The 21,012-nt window shown below is 42.0% G+C and overlaps 1 long non-coding RNA gene across 1 annotated transcript in view; it reads right to left on the reverse strand.

Annotated features, from left to right (window-relative positions):
- Positions 1-453: 453 nt before the first annotated feature.
- Positions 454-21,012, reverse strand: part of LOC137063113 (uncharacterized) — a 93,876-nt gene continuing 73,317 nt past the window's right edge. Inside the window, exons 3-4 of the long non-coding RNA XR_010901346.1 lie at positions 3,384-3,475; positions 454-1,194 (exon numbers count right to left, since the gene is read on the reverse strand). This is a non-coding gene — a long non-coding RNA (uncharacterized lncRNA). The remainder of the gene's footprint in view (positions 1,195-3,383; positions 3,476-21,012) is intronic.

Below are 21,012 nucleotides of genomic sequence, written 5' to 3' on the forward strand. Positions count from 1 at the left end.
TTTATAAAGTGACATCGCAAACTACTGGCCTGGCATGAATAATACAGCGTTTTTAGTCATTTTCACGGATCTGTGGGAACGTGTTTTGACAACGTTGTCGTCTATAAGTGAAAAAATGCAAAGGAGTTTTTTATACGTTGCATGTAAACATACCCTCAAATGCTATTAGCACAGAACCTCTTGCAAACATTGAGTTGTATATTCAGACTTCAGTGCTATTTCAATAAACACACTACAACTGATGCATCTAATTCTTTTATTTCATTTCATTTTTTAACAAAACAACTAAACACTTATATAATATAATGTACAGGTACAGATATAAAAGGTGATATATATTTTTTATATTACTGCACTGTATTTAGGCCTGCATATTTTAGTATGCTATTAACTTCCTAATAATAACTTGCTTTTGTGCATTAGCCTTTGAGGCAGGTAATACTCATTCATTTTTAAAAAATCACTTAAATTCACCTCACTGAACTCTCTCAAACCATGTTGTCCTGTCACAGTGGCTGTGAAGATTTCGTAACGATGTCAGAGTTAAGCCCAATCCTGCGCACAAAGCCCTCACCTCTGAGAGCAGATCCAGACAGGGGCATCAGGATTAGGCTCGGATCTGCCCTGGTTATAATCACAGAAGAAATCCAAATGGATATTGCACAGACAGAACAAAAAAAATCCATTTGCCTATTTTGTCAATGGTGGTATTAATCACATAAAAAGCCATTATGTGAATAGAGCTTTTTACATGCATAAAAAAATTCCATTCCTCCCTCATTCTCTCTTACTCACACACTCACACACTATCTCTCTCTCTAATGTGTATACAGTCTATTCACAGAAAACTGATAGGTCAGTAAGTTAAGAGCAATTTTATGAAACAAAAAACACTCTCTGATTCAGATGCAGTCTTATTTAATTCTCTCTTCTGAAACAAAACTATAAATTCTGACTGGAATGGGCGGCATTCAAATGTGAAAAAAAGCCAATAAACATGAAAGTTGTTATATTGTTAAAAAAGAAGCAGAAAATGTTTTAGCGCTGCTCTGTGACTGTGTGGGCGGGGTCAGCAGTGTGATATTCAAATAACATGCAAATCATTCTCTGACTGCTGTAGTCAGATGGCAACCAGACAAGGAGGGCCGCTGTATCTGTGAGGTTTGTCAGCAGATGGTGGGAAGTCAGACTTAGCTGTGTGGGAGACAAGATGGAGAGAGACAGAGAGAAATGCATAATCATTGTTTTATTCTTCCAGTCTCTACTGCCTCTGCCTTAGGGGCATCTTAAGGAACTGCAAATCAATACAGACCTCTCATTCACACTAAAAAGCAACTCTGTTTATCGAAAACACGCGGCAGACAAACAAGAGACATTGAAGACTTCGTCTGCTCTCTCCACTCCGTTCCCATTATACATATCTTGTCTTTAATAAAGCTGCAACATTCATTAAAATCGATGTTTACTGCCAGTTGCTATCTATTTTACACCCATGATGTGATGTTTTTCCAAGTGAAGAGCAAAAATGTAGGGTAAGACTTGATTTTATCCATGGCAATTGAATGAATTATGGGAAAAACATTGCACACCAGAATGGAAGAATGTGATTTAAAGGGGGGTCTAATGCTATTTTATGCATATTGACTTATTTACACTTCGTTCAGGTTATGGAAGCCGTCAGCAGTGCTAACATTTCGTTTTTTAGACCACAAAATTTCGTTTTTTGCTTTTCCGGAGCATTTACAGAGTTCTGCAAGTGTGTTTGTTTGTTACCGGTCACAAGTCGAAACCGCAGGCAGTGAGGGAAACTGCATCAAATGTCTGTGTTGTTGGCGTATAAGTGCATTTAATGTTAACAACGTGAGCATGCAGTGAATTGATAGTTATGCATGGATCTGGATTTTTCTGAGATATGAAAAATACTACTCTACATAGTTGTGTCTATGTATAACTAAAAGTATGACAAAATAGCAATTTTGGCTATCTTTGGTAAAAGGGGAACCAAATCATATTACAAAATTATGTAAAAAAAAAAAAAAAAAAAAACAATTAAACAAGTAAATAATTTGTATTATTCTAAAGCTTAAACTCAAAATTCCTGTGAAAAGAAAATGTTGAAACTGGACATTGAGTCATGAAAACAGTCCGTTTTTGTGATATCAACTTCAAATTTGGAACATAACTTAATTAGACATACAGCTTTGTTTTTCTAGCAATTCTGAGTCCAAATTATTTTGTAAAATGGGGGGGGGGGGTTGTTGAGTAATTTACAGTTTAATGCTTTACAATAAACGTAGTATTATAACATTCTTAGAGAGAGAGAAGAGAACTCAAGAGAACAACTTTAGGTCTGTATTCAAAAGCATTGAACTACAAATTTATTCTCAGATCTGAAAATGGGGGTGAAAATTATTCTAAGTATATATATATATATATATATATATATATATATATATATATATATATATATATATATATATATATATATATATGTTAGGGCCGGGACTTGATTAAAAAATGAATCTAATTAATTAGAGGCTTTGTAATTAATTAATCAAAATTAATCGCATTTTAATTGCATATAAATATTTGACCTGACAACAATAAGAAGTAATTTTTCACATGGATTTTTAGTATATCATTGAATAATGACTGAATACATAAGCTTAATCAACAAAATATTGTTTATTTATTTCAGTCCAGCAGACCAGTGCAATGTTTGCTATTAAGTGTAGCAAAAGCATATTTGTGATATTTGAGGCTCGATGTGTTGCGGTGATACGCAAGTTCCTTGTTGTATAGCTTGCACACAACCATGCTCTTGTCGACGCTTCCATCCTTTCATTTCCTAAAACAAAATTTCCCACCCACGGGGCCAAGTAAAGCGGTCTCATCAGCGTCTGAATTCGTTCATGTTCACTATGGTTTGATGTTGTCATGACTCGTGAAGGCTAGTTGGTGTTCCAGTATAATCGGTCCGTCGAAACTCATTCATTGAAAAACGTTCCGCGGTGCAAAAATAAGTGTGGTTAAAATTATGTTATTTATTTTTTTGCGTAATTAAATCTTAATTAACGCGTTAAATTCCCGTAATTAATTAATCTTAATTAACGCTTTAAAGTCCTGGCCCTAATATATATTTTTATTATTTATATATATTATATATATATATTATTATATATAATATATATTATTTTATTTATTTTTATGGTCATTATTGTATTTGTCCAAGTGCGTCCCTTTTTGAGCATGATGGGCTGCATGCTGCAGTCTTTATACCATTTATGAAGTTACCCGAGGACAGTTTACTTATGGTTGTCTCTGCACGTTACACAGATCTAGGAGGATAGTATTTTACTATCGAAAAAAATTACACACTTCACCTTTAACGCAGGAAATCGAAGCCCCATGTGTCTGAAGGCTGCCGTAAGTAGTTAGTTGTCTCTTTCTGTCTCTCTCGTTCTCTTGGAGATGCCTGTGGGACACAGCGGAGGACAAGTCGTATTGTCAGACCGCACACATATATATATACACACTCATGCACCACTGGTCATGCGCCTGGCAGGGATGACAAGGAGAAAGCAAGGTATGAGCCATTCCCCAGCCACAAACTAACACACACAGCTCTGGAAAAAAAAATTAACAGACCACTTAACAATGATTTCTCAATGTTAAGTGGTCTCTTAATTTTTTTTCAGAGCTGTATATGCCCTATCATACGGATGCGACTCTCAGCACATATCATATATTCCCTCTACTGTCATCTTCATAGGCTTATGGATTTATTGAGGCTTTAGTTGGAGAGTTCCAATAAACCGTATGTGATAAGGAGGTGCGGTCGACCTAGAAAGGGAGGGGGATGTGAAAAGTGTTGGATGATAAAGGGGATTACATGGTTAAGGTGATAGCTGTAAAGGAAAGGTGAATAGGTTTCAAGTTAAGGACACGCTTGATGCGTATTTTTATTGCGTATAGTCATGTAAATTGGACTGGTTCATATATCATTTCCATTGGAAATGGAGATAGTCCTCCCTGTGGAATCAAACCTGAGAGAACGTGCTCAGATCCGGCTCCTTCCGGATCTAATTCCTCTTGCGAAATATTTCCTCTGGAATATAAGCCTTTTGGTAATCCTAACCTCAGCCTCAACTTGTTTTTAGCCTTGGAAGCAAAATTGGGCAGTTCTGTCTTTTCTATAAAAAAAACAGAACAGAACAGATATGGACAAGGGTGCTGCATACACATTAATGTGTATGTAGTAAATAAAAGCCTTAAATATACCTTCGCATATACAGTAGGAGGTGTCAGTCTCATCCAGGCAGAAGTGTATGGTGCATTATCATGGTGTGCACCCCCATCATTGAAGTGTAAATCCAGAGGTAAATATGGATGGGGAAGGGACATACAGGGATTAGTGAGAAAAATCCATTACAATCCTGGGCCTGTAACATAGTTACTCGCAGACTGCTAAAACCTTTGTGTGTGTGTGTGTGATGTGTGCATGTGAGCGCTCTAAGTCTGACCTCCTGCACTTAGATTTGATTTGACTGTTGTAGAAAGAATTATATCAGTCTTAACTGAACCGTGCTGTGAAATTCACATGCAGAAGGGCAAACTTTAGTTCATTTTTATAAAACTTAGAAAAGACACAACTTTAACAATATGCATATTTTCAAAACGACGGCATTGCTATTCATATCTAAAAGCCTGTTTTGACCTTATATATTATGTGGACAAACACTTTGGCACACTTAAATTATATCATATAAGTCACACGTGGGTGTATGCAAAACCACGTAAAATAAAAGACGATACCGGATTATGAAACACAGAGGAGGCTTGACTGAAACAGAACAGGTGTAGAGCTAATTAATAATTAATTAATAAAAAAAGGAAACTAACTGGTCACTCACGCAGGAACGGAACACAGAAAAAAAAACTGACTACACGTTACAGTAATACAGTAATTGATTACACATACTGTAATGAGGGAGAGAGGATGTTTTTTTCATGGATTTTTTTAATGGGATGGTAGGCAGAAAATTGTCGTACTCATTGAAATATTACTGTCCTGAGATATCACGACGATCTGAGTCCTGAGTCTAAGAGCAAAATGGTTATGATGAGACTTTTTAGGAAATCGCTACATGCTGACGAGTGTTCATATATGGCAGTCGATATATGGGGAGACAGAAGCAGACAGAGTACACCTCAAGTTCAGCATTTCATGAGTTTGAGAGAGTGCTAAATGTTTGTGATTTCTAATCTATCAACAAAAGGACGACGATAAAGAAATCAAATAGCCACTTGACTAAATAAAGCAAAAGAAAAGGAATATTTCAAAGGCATGAAAGGAATTTCTTTCATTGCCAAAGTGAGGCTGAAAGATGCCGAGGTAAAAATATCATGGGCACCCTGACTGGTCTGCGCTATGCAGCCCCATACGCAACAAACTGCGATGCACTGTGTATTCGGACACCTTCCTATAAGAATCAGCATTAACTTCTTGAGCAATTTGATCTACAGTCGCTCGTCTGTTTGATCGGACCACACAGGCCAGCCTTCACTCCACACGTGCATCAATGAGCCATGACTCTGACGCCAGTTCACCAATGTTGATTCTTGAACCACTTTTGATAGATGCAGACCAGGAACAACCCACAAGAGCTGCAGTTTTGGAGAAGCTCTGACCTAGTTGTCTAGCCATCACAATATGGCCCTTAAGGCCCTTTGAGGACAAGATGTTCACTTGCTGCCTAATATGGTCATAATGTTATGCCTGATATATATATATATGTATGTATTTATTGGGTAGAAAACAAATCCGTGTCCTAATCCTGTGAATCCAGTCAGGCGAAATTTCTAGAACATTTACAGCACTTTTTATTGCCATTCCGATTAATGAAGTGGATCTGGTGATTGACAGTTTGCATAGCTTGATCTTGTTTAAGATGCAGTAGGCCAGTTTCTTATGTAACGATCACAGAATCACTACTGCTCTTCTAAACGATAATCCCAATCCTACCACAGGGGATTTATATACTGCTATTCTTGTAGTATATTCATCTTAATCTACTATGCATGTAGTATATTCCTCATAAGCATGTATTTCACACAATCATAGACTTATCCAACAATTGAGTGGCACAGAACAATAAGATGTGTGTAATCTCTTAGCAAGATACCATTAAAGAGTTGTGTGTGGATGGAAAAATGTGTCCACGATCCACAAAAGAAAAAGGAGAAGGGACAATTGTACCTCCATTTCATCATACAGGCATTAAGTTGTCCGTTGTTACCCTCTGGGAGTGTGTGAAGAAAAAATGCTCTTTCTCTGTCTCTCTTTCTCTCTCCTATTGTCTAGCATCTTTCCTTGTTCTGTCAACTACAGTAAGATTCAGAGAATTACAGTGCGTGCGATATTATGTGGCGAAACATTTCAACTTCCAAACTCTAGATTTTGCAGAACATTCAGTTACTTAGCATTTACATTATTTACAAGTATAAGTTGTGTCTAGAATGGAAGGCAAAATTGTCCCATTATAATCTTTTTTTTTTTTTTTTGCATATTTTTATATTCATTTTAGTAATTATTATAATGATATTATGAATTTAATTAGTTCTTTTTTTAGCACATTTTTGTTCATGATATTACAGGAATTTTAGCACATTATTATCACAGTTTTTATATTCTGCCAAGCAAATATGTCCACGGTTTTTGACTATTGAAAAGAAAAATGTCTTTTATGAGGATGCAGCATTTTCAAAGTAAATGTATGATGCAGGTACAAAACATCTTGCTAAAATTCTTTCTTATGACCTGTAAATTAAACCATTAATCATTTGTCCATGTGTGTATTCTATGTCTTATTTAGACAATTGAATTACAGCAATGCAAACACTTCCTTTCGGCATGAGGTGAAATATATCTTGACTGTGCAAGCATTATATGCTAAAATATAAGAAGCATCCAAATGGGCATTAAAAAACGTTGCTTTTAGTTTGGGTCATTTACCATTTATCACTGATATATTCCCCAAATAATCGCATGACATTGCGCCTTCAAACCACGTAGTTAAAATAAACAGCCATTTTCAAATATTATGTTTCCAGTGGCAGAGGAAAGGATATTCTCACCCTGTGAAGATCAGTGATGTGCCAGAGCTCGATGGTAGTCTGGTTACTGTGTACACTTCTTGTATTTTTATTGATTTAATATTAGACCCCACAACCCAGACCCCATTTATTTAATTAGAGTGCCCTTACATTCCTCTTCGGAGGCGTGATTAATTGAATGTACACTCTATGAACTCGTACTATGATTAATGAAGGCCACACAAGACCAAAATTTTCCACTGTTGCCAAGCTGCCTTCAAAATCAAGGTAATCTGGGTTTTGTGTGCAAAGCAGCTTTGGTGCTGTCTGCATGTTTGTTAAGCAAGAAAATAAAATAAAAAATCATACGTAGTCATTCACATATCTTTTTTAGTTAGTCAAGTTTTAGTCGATTAAAAGAAATAATGTCATTTTAGTCAAATAGTATTTCACACATCTCAAATATTGGTTAAATATCATAATTACCAGACAAAATACACTTGTTGAAGGATTTTTTTCTGAATGCAACTCTGTTAAATTTATCAATTTTGACCAGTATCAATTCTCAAATCAATATATATAGCCTACTGTACATATAAGGGTAAATAAGTTTGCCTTTTTAAGCACTATTTTAAACTTTTCTTGGGTTAAATTATATTTGCTTGCATTCATTAAAATTCACTTTTGTGCCTATATAAGTATAATAAAGTTAAAATATTAGGATGCAGGGTATTAATGTTTTTAAATTTCACATTTAAGGAAATCTAGTTCCCTTTCAGTCGGTCCCATTCGACGTACGTCGGACTTAGACCGACGAATTGGGATCTCAATTCGTCTCCAAATACGTCTCCGTTTCCTCCTTCAGGGAACGAGGGTTACATACGTAACCGAGACATTCCCTTTCAGTCGGTCACTTTCGACGTACGTCGGACTTAGACTGACGAATTGAGATCCCAATTCATCGGTCTAAGTTTGACATACGTCTCCATTCCCTCCTTCAGGGAACGAGGGTTACATACGTAACCGAGACGTTTAGACACATGTATATTTATTTATTAAAGAGCCATTGGCTACAAGCATAAAATGGGTAAACCATTTTACAAATGAAAATTATTATATTTCCAGCCACAAAGTGACTCTAAATTTGCCTCTTTGCACTGGAATTCTCTATTTTAACCTTAATCAGTACACTAATAGTAATATAAATAATTAATAAATAATAGATTGGAAAATAAAAATATTTTAAGTGCTCATTAATGGACCATAATTATTGCACAAAAGTTTTTACTACCAAAACATCTCCTCAAAATGTTCATGTGGCAAGGGGGGCGTGGTTCAGCGAGGTCTGCAGCGGGAGAGAGGGCCGCGGGACGAGCGGTAAGTGAGTGGGTTGGACGCAGATCAATAACACCTGTCTCTTGTTCCAGTAATGAGCGCGGAGACGGGATAAAACACCAGCGGAACCGGAGACCAGGGAGAGAGAGAGTCGGACTGTTGGTGCGAGAACACAGAGACTGAGTTTACCCGGAAGCCGGAAGTGCCGCGAACCGGAAGTTATTGTTGCTTATGAGTTTGACTGAGAACACACGAAGAAGTGTGTTATTGACATTGAGAAAGAGAAAATAAAGATACGCATCAACAGTCCAGCCGACCCCTGTGTCCTCTTCCTTCCTTACTATATCGAACTTGTTACACTGGTGCCGAAACCCGGGAAGGAAGCAGGACAGAGCCGCCGCCATGACAACGCCCTCCGCCTCGCCATTTGCGGAGATCATCAACTCCCTCGCGGTCCTCCACCAGGAACACCATAAGGCATTGCTGGACCTTCGGACCGAACAGGAGCGCCGCTTCGAGGCCATCGTCCAAGGCCAGCAAGAGGGCCGCGAGCGGTTCCGGAGCTGGATGGACCGGGAGGTTCGCGCCGAGGCCGCTGGGCGGGCCAGCGCACCGGTGCACGTGCCCCTCCAGAAGATGGGGCCGGAAGACGACCCCGAGGCCTTCGTAGATCTGTTCCAAAAAGCCGCGGAGGCCTGCGGGTGGCCCCGGGCACAGTGGCCGGTGCGCCTCATCCCCCTTCTATCCGGCGAAGCCCAGGCGGCCGCGCAACATCTACCGGTCGCGAACCTCCTGGACTACGACGACCTGAAGCGGGCCATACTTCAGCGGGTCGGCCGGACCCCAGAACAACACCGCCAGCGTTTCCGCTCCCTGGAGTGGGGTGAGGCCGGTCGACCCTTCGCATTGGCCCAACAGCTCCGGGACGAGTGCCGCAGATGGCTGCTGGCCGGCGGCAGCGACGGGGACCATGTTGTCGATCTGGTGGTGCTGGAGCAGTTCATCACTCGGCTTCCCCGGAAGACCGCCGAGTGGGTCCAGTGCCACCGGCCCACGTCGCTGGAGACGGCCATCCACCTGGCGGAGGACCACCTGGTGGCGTGCCCGGGGGTCGGCGAACCCCCACTAACTTCTCTCTCTCTCTCTCCCCCCTCTCTCTTTCTCTCTCGACCTGTCCCTCTCCCCAGGTCCCGCCCTCCAGGCCCTCCTCGCGTCCCCCCCAGAGGCCGGGGTGGGATGGGCCTTGGACTGTCTGGGAGTTCGCGGGTCCCGTCCAGGGGGGCGGGGCCACTGGGGGCTGGTGGTGACAATGGCTCTGGTTCCGCCCCCTTTCCGCGCTCATCCTCCAACCCACTCCCCGCCGCAGGGGTGGCGGGTAAGCCTGGGCTGGCCTGCTGGCGGTGCGGTGATCCGGATCATTTTGTGGACCGATGTCCGAGGATGGACATCGGGACAATGATCCGGATCCCGGACGTCCAGCGGACCACCCCCGATCAAGCAGGAGAGTACCAAATTCCTGTAAGTATCAAGGGGGGTACATATCAGGCCTTGGTGGATTCAGGATGTAACCAAACCTCGATCCATCAAAGCCTGATGCAGCCTGGGGCATTGGATACAAGCCGCATGGTTAAGGTGCGGTGTGTGCACGGGGATGTGGTGGAATATCCGGTTGTCCCAGTCACGATACAGTTTAGGGGGAAAAAGCATAGTGTTGAGGTGGCGGTTAGTCCCCACCTCCGGCATCCGCTAATTCTGGGGACGAATTGGCCCGCCTTTTCGGCGTTATTGGGGTCGTTATGCGCGGATGCCGCTTGGGGAAAAAAGGCTAGGAACGGGGCGGTGCGAGTGCAGGTTGGCGAGACTGATACGGGACCCTTGGGAACAGCTTCAGGGGAACCGAGCGGGGTTGAGAGACTGATTCTCTCGGACCGCGATGACTTCCCTCTGGAGCAGTCCCAAGATGAGACTCTAAAACATGCTTTCCAACAGGTCCGCACTATCGACGGTCAGTCCCTCCAACCCGCATTGCCCGTCACGTATCCTTATTTTGCCATAATTAAGGATCGGTTGTATCGAGTGACCCAAGACACTCAGACAAAGCTAGATGCAACCCAGTTGTTAGTACCAAAGAGCCGCCGGGAAATGCTTTTCCAGGCGGCTCACTCTAACCCGATGGCGGGCCACCTGGGACAGGCGGCCACGCTGAATCGTTTAATGACCCGATTTTTTTGGCCAGGCATTCATGACAATGTGCGCAGGTGGTGCGCGTCTTGTCCTGAATGTCAGTTGGTGAACCCACTGGCCGCCCCAAAAGCGCCATTGCGCCCCCTACCATTAATGCAGGTCCCCTTCGAGAGAATTGCGATGGACCTCATCGGGCCATTAGAGCGATCCGCACGCGGACATCGTTTTGCGCTAGTTATCGTGGACTACGCAACACGATATCCGGAAGCAGTGGCTCTCCGCAACATCTCGGCGAAGAGTGTTGCGGACGCACTGTTTCGTTTAATCTCCCGGGTGGGGATTCCGAAAGAAATCCTCACTGATCAAGGCACGGCGTTTATGTCACGCACGTTAAGCGAATTGTACGGATTATTGGGCATTAAATCCATTCGAACCAGCGTCTATCACCCACAAACAGACGGCTTGGTCGAACGATTTAATCGCACTCTTAAATCCATGATCCGTAAATTCGTACAGGAAGACGCCAAAAATTGGGATCGGTGGTTAGAACCCCTCTTATTTGCTGTGCGCGAGGTCCCGCAAGCCTCCACGGGGTTTTCCCCCTTCGAGCTTCTCTACGGTCGACAGCCACGGGGGGTGCTGGACGTCCTACGAGAAACTTGGGAGGAGGGGCCTTCGTTGGCCAAAAACGAAATTCAGTACGTCATGGACTTGCGAACAAAACTCCACACATTGGGGCGGCTATCTAGGGAGAATTTGTTGCAAGCCCAGGACCGCCAGAGCCGGTCATATAACAGGGGTACTAAACTACGCAAATTCACACCGGGAGAGAAAGTGCTCGTTCTACTCCCAACGTCGAGCTCAAAATTAATGTCAAAGTGGCAGGGGCCGTTTGAGGTCGCACGGCAGATAGGAGAGCTCGATTATGAAGTGATACGATCCGATAGGAACGGGGCACGTCAAATATACCACCTCAATCTGCTAAAAAAATGGAATGAGGTGGAATCAGTGTTGTTGGCAACGGTGATCGGGGGAGAGGATGATCTCGGGCCAGAGGCGAGCATTAAAGCACAATCAGTCGCATTGGCCCCTGGGGGAGATCACCTCTCACCGTTACAACTCGCTGACTTATCGAAATTGCAGGCGGAATTCGCTGACGTGTTCTCGCCCCTACCGGGACGTACCGACTTGATTCAGCACCATATCGAGACCGAGCCGGGCGTGGTAGTTCGCAGCCGGCCGTATCGCTTGCCTGAGCACAAGAAAAAAGTAGTTCAGGACGAATTAGGCGCAATGCTCGACATGGGAGTAATCGAGGAGTCCAACAGTGACTGGGCGAGCCCGATAGTTTTGGTCCCCAAAACAGACGGCTCGGTCAGGTTCTGTGTGGACTACCGCAAGGTGAACGCTGTGTCGAAGTTCGACGCGTATCCAATGCCGCGGGTTGACGAGTTGCTTGATCGGTTAGGTACGGCTCGATTTTATTCGACACTGGACTTAACAAAGGGCTATTGGCAGATCCCCTTGTCTCCATTGTCCAAAGAAAAAACAGCTTTCACCACGCCGTTTGGATTACACCAATTTGTCACGCTTCCTTTCGGCTTGTTCGGGGCGCCCGCAACCTTCCAGCGACTCATGGATAGGATTTTGCGTCCCCATGCTGCATATGCTGCTGCGTACCTGGATGACATAGTGATTTATAGTCACGATTGGCAGCGGCATATGCAGCATGTGAGGGCGGTCCTGAGGTCGCTGAGGAGAGCGGGGCTCACGGCCAATCTGAAGAAGTGTGCGATTGGGCGGGTGGAAGTAAGGTATCTGGGCTTCCACTTGGGTCATGGGCAGGTGCGTCCCCAAATTGATAAGACTGCCGCAATTGCAACCTGTCCGAGGCCCAAGACCAAAAAGGAGGTAAGACAGTTCTTGGGGCTGGCGGGATATTATAGACGGTTTATACCAAATTATTCGGACCTCACCAGCCCTTTGACTGATCTTACTAGAAAGGGGCTACCAGATACGGTCCAGTGGACGGAGCCGTGTCAACAGGCTTTTACCCAAGTAAAGGCTGCTCTATGTGGCGGGCCGCTCTTACACTCCCCTGACTTTTCTCTCCCTTTCTTGTTGCAGACTGACGCGTCGGACAGGGGGCTGGGCGCAGTCCTGGCCCAGGAGGTGGAGGGGGGAGAGCGGCCGGTGCTGTACATTAGCCGTAAGCTCTCCAAGAGGGAAGCTAGGTACAGCACCATAGAAAAGGAGTGTTTGGCCATCAGATGGGCCGTTCTTACTCTCCGCTATTACCTCCTGGGGCGGGAGTTCACTCTCTGTTCGGACCACGCTCCTCTCCAATGGCTCCACCGCATGAAGGATACCAACGCGCGGATCACCCGTTGGTATCTGGCTCTTCAGCCGTTTAAGTTCAAGGTGGTCCACAGGCCGGGTGCTCAGATGGCTGTGGCCGATTTCCTCTCCAGAAATGGGGGGGGGGGGCTGCAGGCCGGACGGCTCCCCGGCCTGAGTCGGGCGGTGGGGGTATGTGGCAAGGGGGGCGTGGTTCAGCGAGGTCTGCAGCGGGAGAGAGGGCCGCGGGACGAGCGGTAAGTGAGTGGGTTGGACGCAGATCAATAACACCTGTCTCTTGTTCCAGTAATGAGCGCGGAGACGGGATAAAACACCAGCGGAACCGGAGACCAGGGAGAGAGAGAGTCGGACTGTTGGTGCGAGAACACAGAGACTGAGTTTACCCGGAAGCCGGAAGTGCCGCGAACCGGAAGTTATTGTTGCTTATGAGTTTGACTGAGAACACACGAAGAAGTGTGTTATTGACATTGAGAAAGAGAAAATAAAGATACGCATCAACAGTCCAGCCGACCCCTGTGTCCTCTTCCTTCCTTACTATATCGAACTTGTTACAGTTCATTACTGTACTGTTTTCCTGTCTAGTGAAGCTGTTGTCTATTCAAATGTATTGACAGCGCTGGCTTGTGTGGAACTATTGAGAGCTCCATGAGCAACGTGACCACACGTGCACCGCTGGGAGATGAACGCTTGTCGCAACTCTGTTATTTAACGGCTCTGGCTTTAAATGTTATGCCACATTAAGTGCGCCAAAACGCTATTTATAGTTTGAATTTCATATTAAAACTATACAAATTTGGTGTGAGATTTACTTTGCCAGAGTGAGAGCGTGAGTCAGAGCCGGACGCTCGTGACTCATGCAAAATGCGCGACAGTTGGCAACTGTTTTCTGCTCTGTGTAGTTTCGTGTTGCAGCCACAGGAGACTGAAACAAGACTTGAGCAACAGCGCAAACTCATTCAGAATATTTTGAAGGCATAATGGCTCTGGTCTCGCGATGGAAAACTAGAGAAGATTGTAGACCAAAATGAACAGAGATTTTATCTTAGTTTTTATTTTATACAAAACATTTTAGTTGCGTCCTTTTTCGTCAACAATAATGCATGTTACTTAGTCAGCGTTTTTGGACATTGGTGCAGTCTCGTCATCATCTTGTCTTAGTCATGGAAAAAAAAGGTTGTTGATGAATATATATTGTCTCTTCTCGTCTACATACTGGTCAAAATGTTTTTAATGTTGAAAATGTTAACTGAATTTAGGAGCCCGATCTCACGAAAATGTGTACGAGTACGAGTGTGCAATCTCGTGGAATGTATATGCCAAAATGAGTTTTGCCGTGGATATGGTATGCGGTTTTTCACGTGCATATGATACGCACTTTAAGGCATATTATACGTTCGAACCACCCACTCCACCACTCCCATCCTATTCAAAAGCGTGTCATATGCACGCCATAAAGTGCGTATCATATGCACGCGAAAAACTACGTAGCATACACACGTCAAAACTCATTTTGGCGTATACATTCCACGATATTGCACACTGATTGATACGAATCACCATATTACCATATTACCATACATTCTTTCAAACATCTCCTTTTGTGTTTCACAGTTTAACGCAGCTGGATGTAAGTTTTTCACTTTGCTAAAGCATAAAAACACCGTAATATGCTTGCAGATATGTAGGAAACATGCTAAATGTTTAAATGCTAAACTTATTTCTAAGAAAAACAGTGCTACAGCCAGTTATTCTACTTTGAAATGTGTGCTCCGTGTTGGAATGTCTGTTTTTGTTTTGGTCTGTGAGATAACACACTTTGCCAGTTTACCCAACAGTATTTGACACCACAGGTTGCCAGTTGGCGGAAATCACAGCGCATCGCAGAATTTCAGCAAACAACCTGGGTCAGAGATCACAGATTCTACCCAACCTAAAAAGCCTCAGCATTTACAAAAAATCTTGATGTACGAGAGATTATTCAAATGCGGATAAATCAACTCTTACAGTGTGGCTTTCATTGTCAATTGTGCTCGCTCCTGTTGCCTGTGCATCAAGTCTAAGGAGAGGGAAACAACACTCTCCAATATTTAGAAGTTGAACAACAGTACCCATTTCCACCACTAGTCAAACCTACATACCGCACCTTTAAAGAAAGTCAAGTTTGGTATGACATGAATATAATTAAATTATGTTAATTTAGTTAAATGTTACTTTGTATTTAAAACTCAACTTTTGTTCAGGGCAGATCGTGGTTGTCCTTTTAAATTTGATGATCTGTATTTGCTCTGTGGAGTCAGTATCAAAGCTGTTCTAAAGTTTAGAAAGTCCTGGGTATCATTACAAGTATCAGTAAAATGGCTGAGCTGACACTAATGCTGAGAAGCATTCTGCGGGAAAATCTAGCAGGATTCCGGAACAACAAGGCCGTATCAGGCTGTCCTCTCAGCTTTCTTGTGGCAGCAAGATCACTATCTGCAATGCAAATGTCAGTACAGTTCTATTGGACAGGTCTTTGTTGCCTAGTAATATCAAAAGAAACCGGGAAAAAAAACAGTAATGACGACCTTGCTATGTTCTAAACAGCCTAAAATATAACTTGACTAGCCTGGGAGAGAAAATTACTTTAAGAGCAATTTACAATGCTCCCAAAAATCTAGGATTGCTAAAAAATTGCAATACCATGAAAGAGGGCGTTGACTGGTACAAGGGAAGGGATGGTGGGGTTAAAAGTAAAGCCAAGGGTTTATCCTGACTAACAAGATCTACAATAATGAGATTTATTCTGTCATTAAATGTAACCATAAAGCTAAAATAAGATTAAGAGCAGACTCTGATGGTGAAATGGAAAACAACATTGTGATTGATCACCTTTAGTTTAAAGTTGGGTTCTCGTGACAACTAATAGATGTTTTTAGACGTGCCAGCCAATAATGTGCAAGCTCCATTAAACAACCCCAAAAGTTTAATAGAATTAGAGGCTACAGGGTAATATTAAAGAAATCAGTGATGGACAATAAATAAGTAGTAATTGTTTTGTAAAATAACAAGCTACTTTTCACTTCCCCTGTCTTGTGTTTTGGGACTTTTAAGTTGAAATGTTTTCTGTTCCTATTGTTTCTGTGTTCACTGCCTATGTTCAGTTCCTATGTTAGGTTATGTGGTAGATGTAGATTGGTTCTCCTGTTCATTAGTCTTGATTGTAATTTTGTTAGCCCTTGTGTATTTATACCCCCATGTTTCCAACACGTTCTCACTCCCAACTTGGTTAGGATCCCTAGGCGTCACTTTTTAACGCACTGGGTACCCCTTTAGTAGTCTGAATGCCAGGCAAACTCAGCCACAACATTTGAGCTCAGGCAGTTCGGTCTGGACTTGATCCATAGAGGAGTAATTATGCCCGAACAGAAACTGTTTGGTTTCAATCAAATTTCTTAAAAATGTCTTTAATTTGGCTTTAGCTGATGACGGACAGATGATCAACAGTAACGTAATCATCCACGTCATCAAAGGCGCTTGGGTTGAATTTGTTCAAACCCTAAATGGAGAACTTGTTCGTATGTGCATTCACCTTAACTATTACGCTCAGAAATTATGATCGTGTCTGTAAGTACTCTGTGTATCCTTAAATTATTTTTTACAACACCGGCAAAGATCATTTACACTCATCTTTTTCTTCTAACGTTACTTATTCCAGCGTGCTTGCAGAAAGGGTTGCCAAGTTTTCACAACAAAGCCCGCCAACTACTAGCACAAAACAAGTCCAATAGCTTCTCGGGGGTGGCAAGGTGGCCTTGCATTCTGGGTCTATATAACACATAGTTGAGGTTGCTTCAACCCACAGACATGGAAAACAACCCGCAATCAAAACTGCAGACTTGGCAACACAGTGCAGTTGTGTTCTGTTGACATTTGACAACTAACGTTATGCGTCACTCTGTTGTTCTGATTGGTTGTAGGTCTATCCAACTGATGTCTTTCCTGGTTCGGTTGAAAAACGCCTCATCCCTACGGAGGGGTATCAGACTCATTGGCGTCATACAGATGCATTAGGCATGGGAATGTTATCATCATATTTAAATTATATATTGGGTTATAATTTTGCCCTTTAATTTTGGATTGTGATTCTCAATTTAATCAGCCAGTATAATTTAATTTTACACGTAACCCAACCCCACCTCAGTATTATTTAATATACAGGCGAAATTCCAAGTGTTCCCGAAGCCAACTGATTGATATGTTTGCAGAAAATACCCAAAACTGACAACCGTCTCCATCTGCCATACATCCTTGGCATTCCAGACCGGAAGTAACTTTGATTGATTGTATTCAGTGCAAATCAAGGTACCGTGATCATCAAGTAACGCCTTTCAAATTGCAGATTATTTTCATATTTTCCATGGAAGGAAAAACAAAAATAAATACATTCAAATTTGAATAACCAATGTGCTGCCTGTGAAATGATTTAAGATTTTCTGTCAGACTGTTACCTACTATAACCCAAGCCTCCTCTTAACTTTAAAAGACAAGTGTTCTCAGTGAAGCCTGTTGTGCTGGCAAATCTTTTATCAAAAACAGTTCAAAATCTTCCAGGTTTCAAAAACGAACAGACATCTACACAGCCCTCCGCTCATGACTGAACCGCCTTATGTTCAGAAAAATTCTTAAGTGTCTTTACCATGCCCGCTGGGAAATTTGCAAAAACCATCCCTGACAAAAAGCGAAAGAGGATGAGCGCAGAGAGTAAAAGCACAACAAAGTAGAGGGGGTTAGACAATCGATAAATAAATGCTTCAAAGGAGATACCTGGGAGAGAGGTGGGGATCGCTCCAAACAAGAGAGAGAGAGAGAGAGAGAGAGAGAGAGAGAGAGAGAGAGAGAGAGAGAGAGAGAGAGAGAGAGAGAGAGAGAGAGAGAGAATTGATTTTCTGTAATGGTTTCTGTGCCACACTCTGACACGATTATGATTTAGCTTCTCTTATTGGCACGGATTCAGGCCATGGTCAAAGCTCATCACTCACATTAATTAAACTACACAATCAATTGCTTGTTTAAGAAAATCACTATTATACAGCATTCATATTCCTGACAGAAGCTTCATGAAGGGAGTTTATTATCTTTTAGCATATGCTATAGATGGGATTTTATCTCTTGAGTCTCGAGCCTCGCCTCAAAGTCATCTGTTTTATGCGCTAAAGGATTTGGTTGACAAATATATAAATTCCGGAGAATTCCAGAGTCAGATTATGCTGTTTGCCAGGTAGAAGGCGAGATAAACCCAAAGTGAATAACATCTGCTTACGGTGCAGTCTGCCTCCTCTGTTGTTTACTTCTTTGACATTCTTCTCATGGGTAACAATTCAATCTAAAAGCCCCTGTAACCCCTCACCTTGCCTAAGGACACCCACTGCACCTTCGCCCAGGAAGCGGCTTCGCCCCTCGGGCTGCTGGGTTTTTTCAATCAGGTTAGTCCTTTCCCTCAGACATGCCAACATGACAGCTGACCTTCACAAAAGTATAGCCTTGGCCTTTTTCTCGGCAGAAAGTGGTTTTACTGTTATCCGGTGATGGAACGCTTTGGTCTCCGAAAAAAGGAAAAGTGGAATGGACTTAGACGAGGGTGGAAAGAGCACAAGAGAGTGACACAGAGAGACCGATAGATGGACAAAAAGATAGCGGCCTGGAGAATGATCAGCCTAGAACCGACTTCCTTTTTGGTCAAAATTGGTGTCTTGGAATTGCACTTTTCCCAAATTGCTTGACAGCCACTTCTTCAGGGAGAATTTGTTTTGAAGGGAAAAAAACATCGTACAGGTGGCTCTTTTGGCAAACTTCTGTAATTGTACACCAAGGCGTTCTGTTTAGAGTGCACTTTTGGCAATAGGCTAAACACTGGGTGCATTTACATGCACGTTCTTAAGCCGATTTACCTAATAAGCCGACAGTAAACATGGTCATGTAAACGCGGTAACCCGTTATCTTTTATCACAGTAAGGTCATAAACGGCGTAAGCATAAACCGGTCAGGACAGGTAGTTTTTTGCCTCTTAGCCCGATTTCATGCGGCATGTAAATGCATTAACCTGCTTTCTGTCGGCTTATTGAAGTGCACATAGGTGACAAAAACGCAAACTTAGAGCAGATTTAAACACATCCAGACAGAGCGAGCTAGTGTTTTACATGAAATAAGGACATATATCACAAACGCAGACTCTTTTAAAACCCAGAAAATTGTACAGATGTGTTCTCATCTCATGCAGAAGTAGAAGAGGTGCAGTCAAAACGCTGCATCTGTAACTTCATGAGGTACAATATGAGCTGTAAATCTCACGCTTTATTTAACATCACAATTGGCGTAACATTTGGAATACATAAGGAAATAAAGTTTGTTAATAAAGTCATGTAAACACGGTTTACTTGCGTTATCAGTTTACTGGTTTGCATGTAAATGGGGAAAACTGGATATTTCAATAAGCTGATATTTGTGAGTTATCGGCTTACTGGTGTGCATGTAAACGCAATAGGGACTGGCTGCAGACAAGATGCATGCTCAGACACGCATGCGCACTACACAAGATGCGCTCTGCCGCGCATTATACATATACAATACAGCTCAATAAAGTTTGAGCTTTTATTTTTTATTTTTTGCTCATCAAGGCTGAATTTATTTCATTAAAAGTAGAGATGCCAAAAATACAGTATTGTGGAATATTGCAATTCAAAATAAGTTTTGTATTGTAAAATTTTAAAAAAATGTCTGTAATGAATTTTCATTACCCGAGTGTCGCATGATCTGTCAGAAATCTTTCAATATGCCGATTAATCAATGTTGGAAACAACTTAATTCTTTACCTGTTACAATTGTAAGAATAAAAAAATAAACTGAATTTATTCAATATTTAATTCTTAAAGATCTTGACTTACACATTTTAACGAATGAAAATATCCTGAATACAAATATACATTTTTCAAGTGTAGCTGAAAGTATTATATACAGGTCCTTCTCAAAAAATCAGCATATCATGAAAAGGTTCTCTAAACGAGCTATCAACCTAATCATCTGAATCAACTAATTAACTCTAAACACCTGCAAAAGATTCCTGAGGATTTTAAAAACTCCCAGCCTGGTTCATTACTCAAAACCGCAATCATGGGTAAGACTGCCGACCTGACTGCTGTCCAGAAGGCCATCATTGACACCCTCAAGCGAGAGGGTAAGACACAGAAAGAAATTTCTGAACGAATAGGCTGTTCCCAGAGTGCTGTATCAAGGCACCTCAGTGGGATGTCTGTGGGGAGGAAAAAGTGTGGAAAAAAAACGCTGCACAACGAGAAGAGATGAACGGACTCTGAGGAAGATTGTGGAGAAGGACCGATTTCAGACCTTGGGGGACCTGCCGAAGCAGTGGACTGAGTCTGGTGTAGAAACATCCAGAGCCAAACTTCTGTGAGACCAGGTTGCTACATTTACATGAAACCAAATAATTAGTTAGTAATTCAATTGAATTTGAAAAGCCTTCGTGTAAACCCCTCAGTCAATCCAATTGAGCTAGATACAAATTAATCTTCGATCAGTTTGAAAGGAATGGTGTATAGATCTGAAATAATGAATGAATAGAAAAAAAGAAAAACTATACTTGAATACGACTTCTCAATCAGATAAAAAAATACCTTGCTTGATAATTGTCTTGATGCTTACCGAAGTCCTGTTATAATAAGATCTGACTTTATTTGACTTCTTTTGAATGTGCATACACTGTAAAAAAAATAATAAATCAGGTCTCCAATTGAAAAAAATTTAGTCACTGAATACATCTAAAATTTTCCGTTGGCCAAATGAAACAGAAATCCAATTTGGCCAACTGAAAATGTTTTAGATGTCATCAGTCACTAGAAAATTTCCAATTGGAGACATTACTATTATTTGTTTACAGTGTATGTTTATTTATATCTTATGAACTGGTCAGTGGAAGAGACTGATTTTTTACAAAATATGTGTTTATAAAAGCTCTATATAGACATATTTATTAACTTTAGGGATGTC

The sequence above is a fragment of the Pseudorasbora parva genome, chromosome 23 (assembly GCF_024679245.1).
Source record: "Pseudorasbora parva isolate DD20220531a chromosome 23, ASM2467924v1, whole genome shotgun sequence".
Taxonomy (NCBI): Eukaryota; Metazoa; Chordata; class Actinopteri; order Cypriniformes; family Gobionidae; genus Pseudorasbora; species Pseudorasbora parva.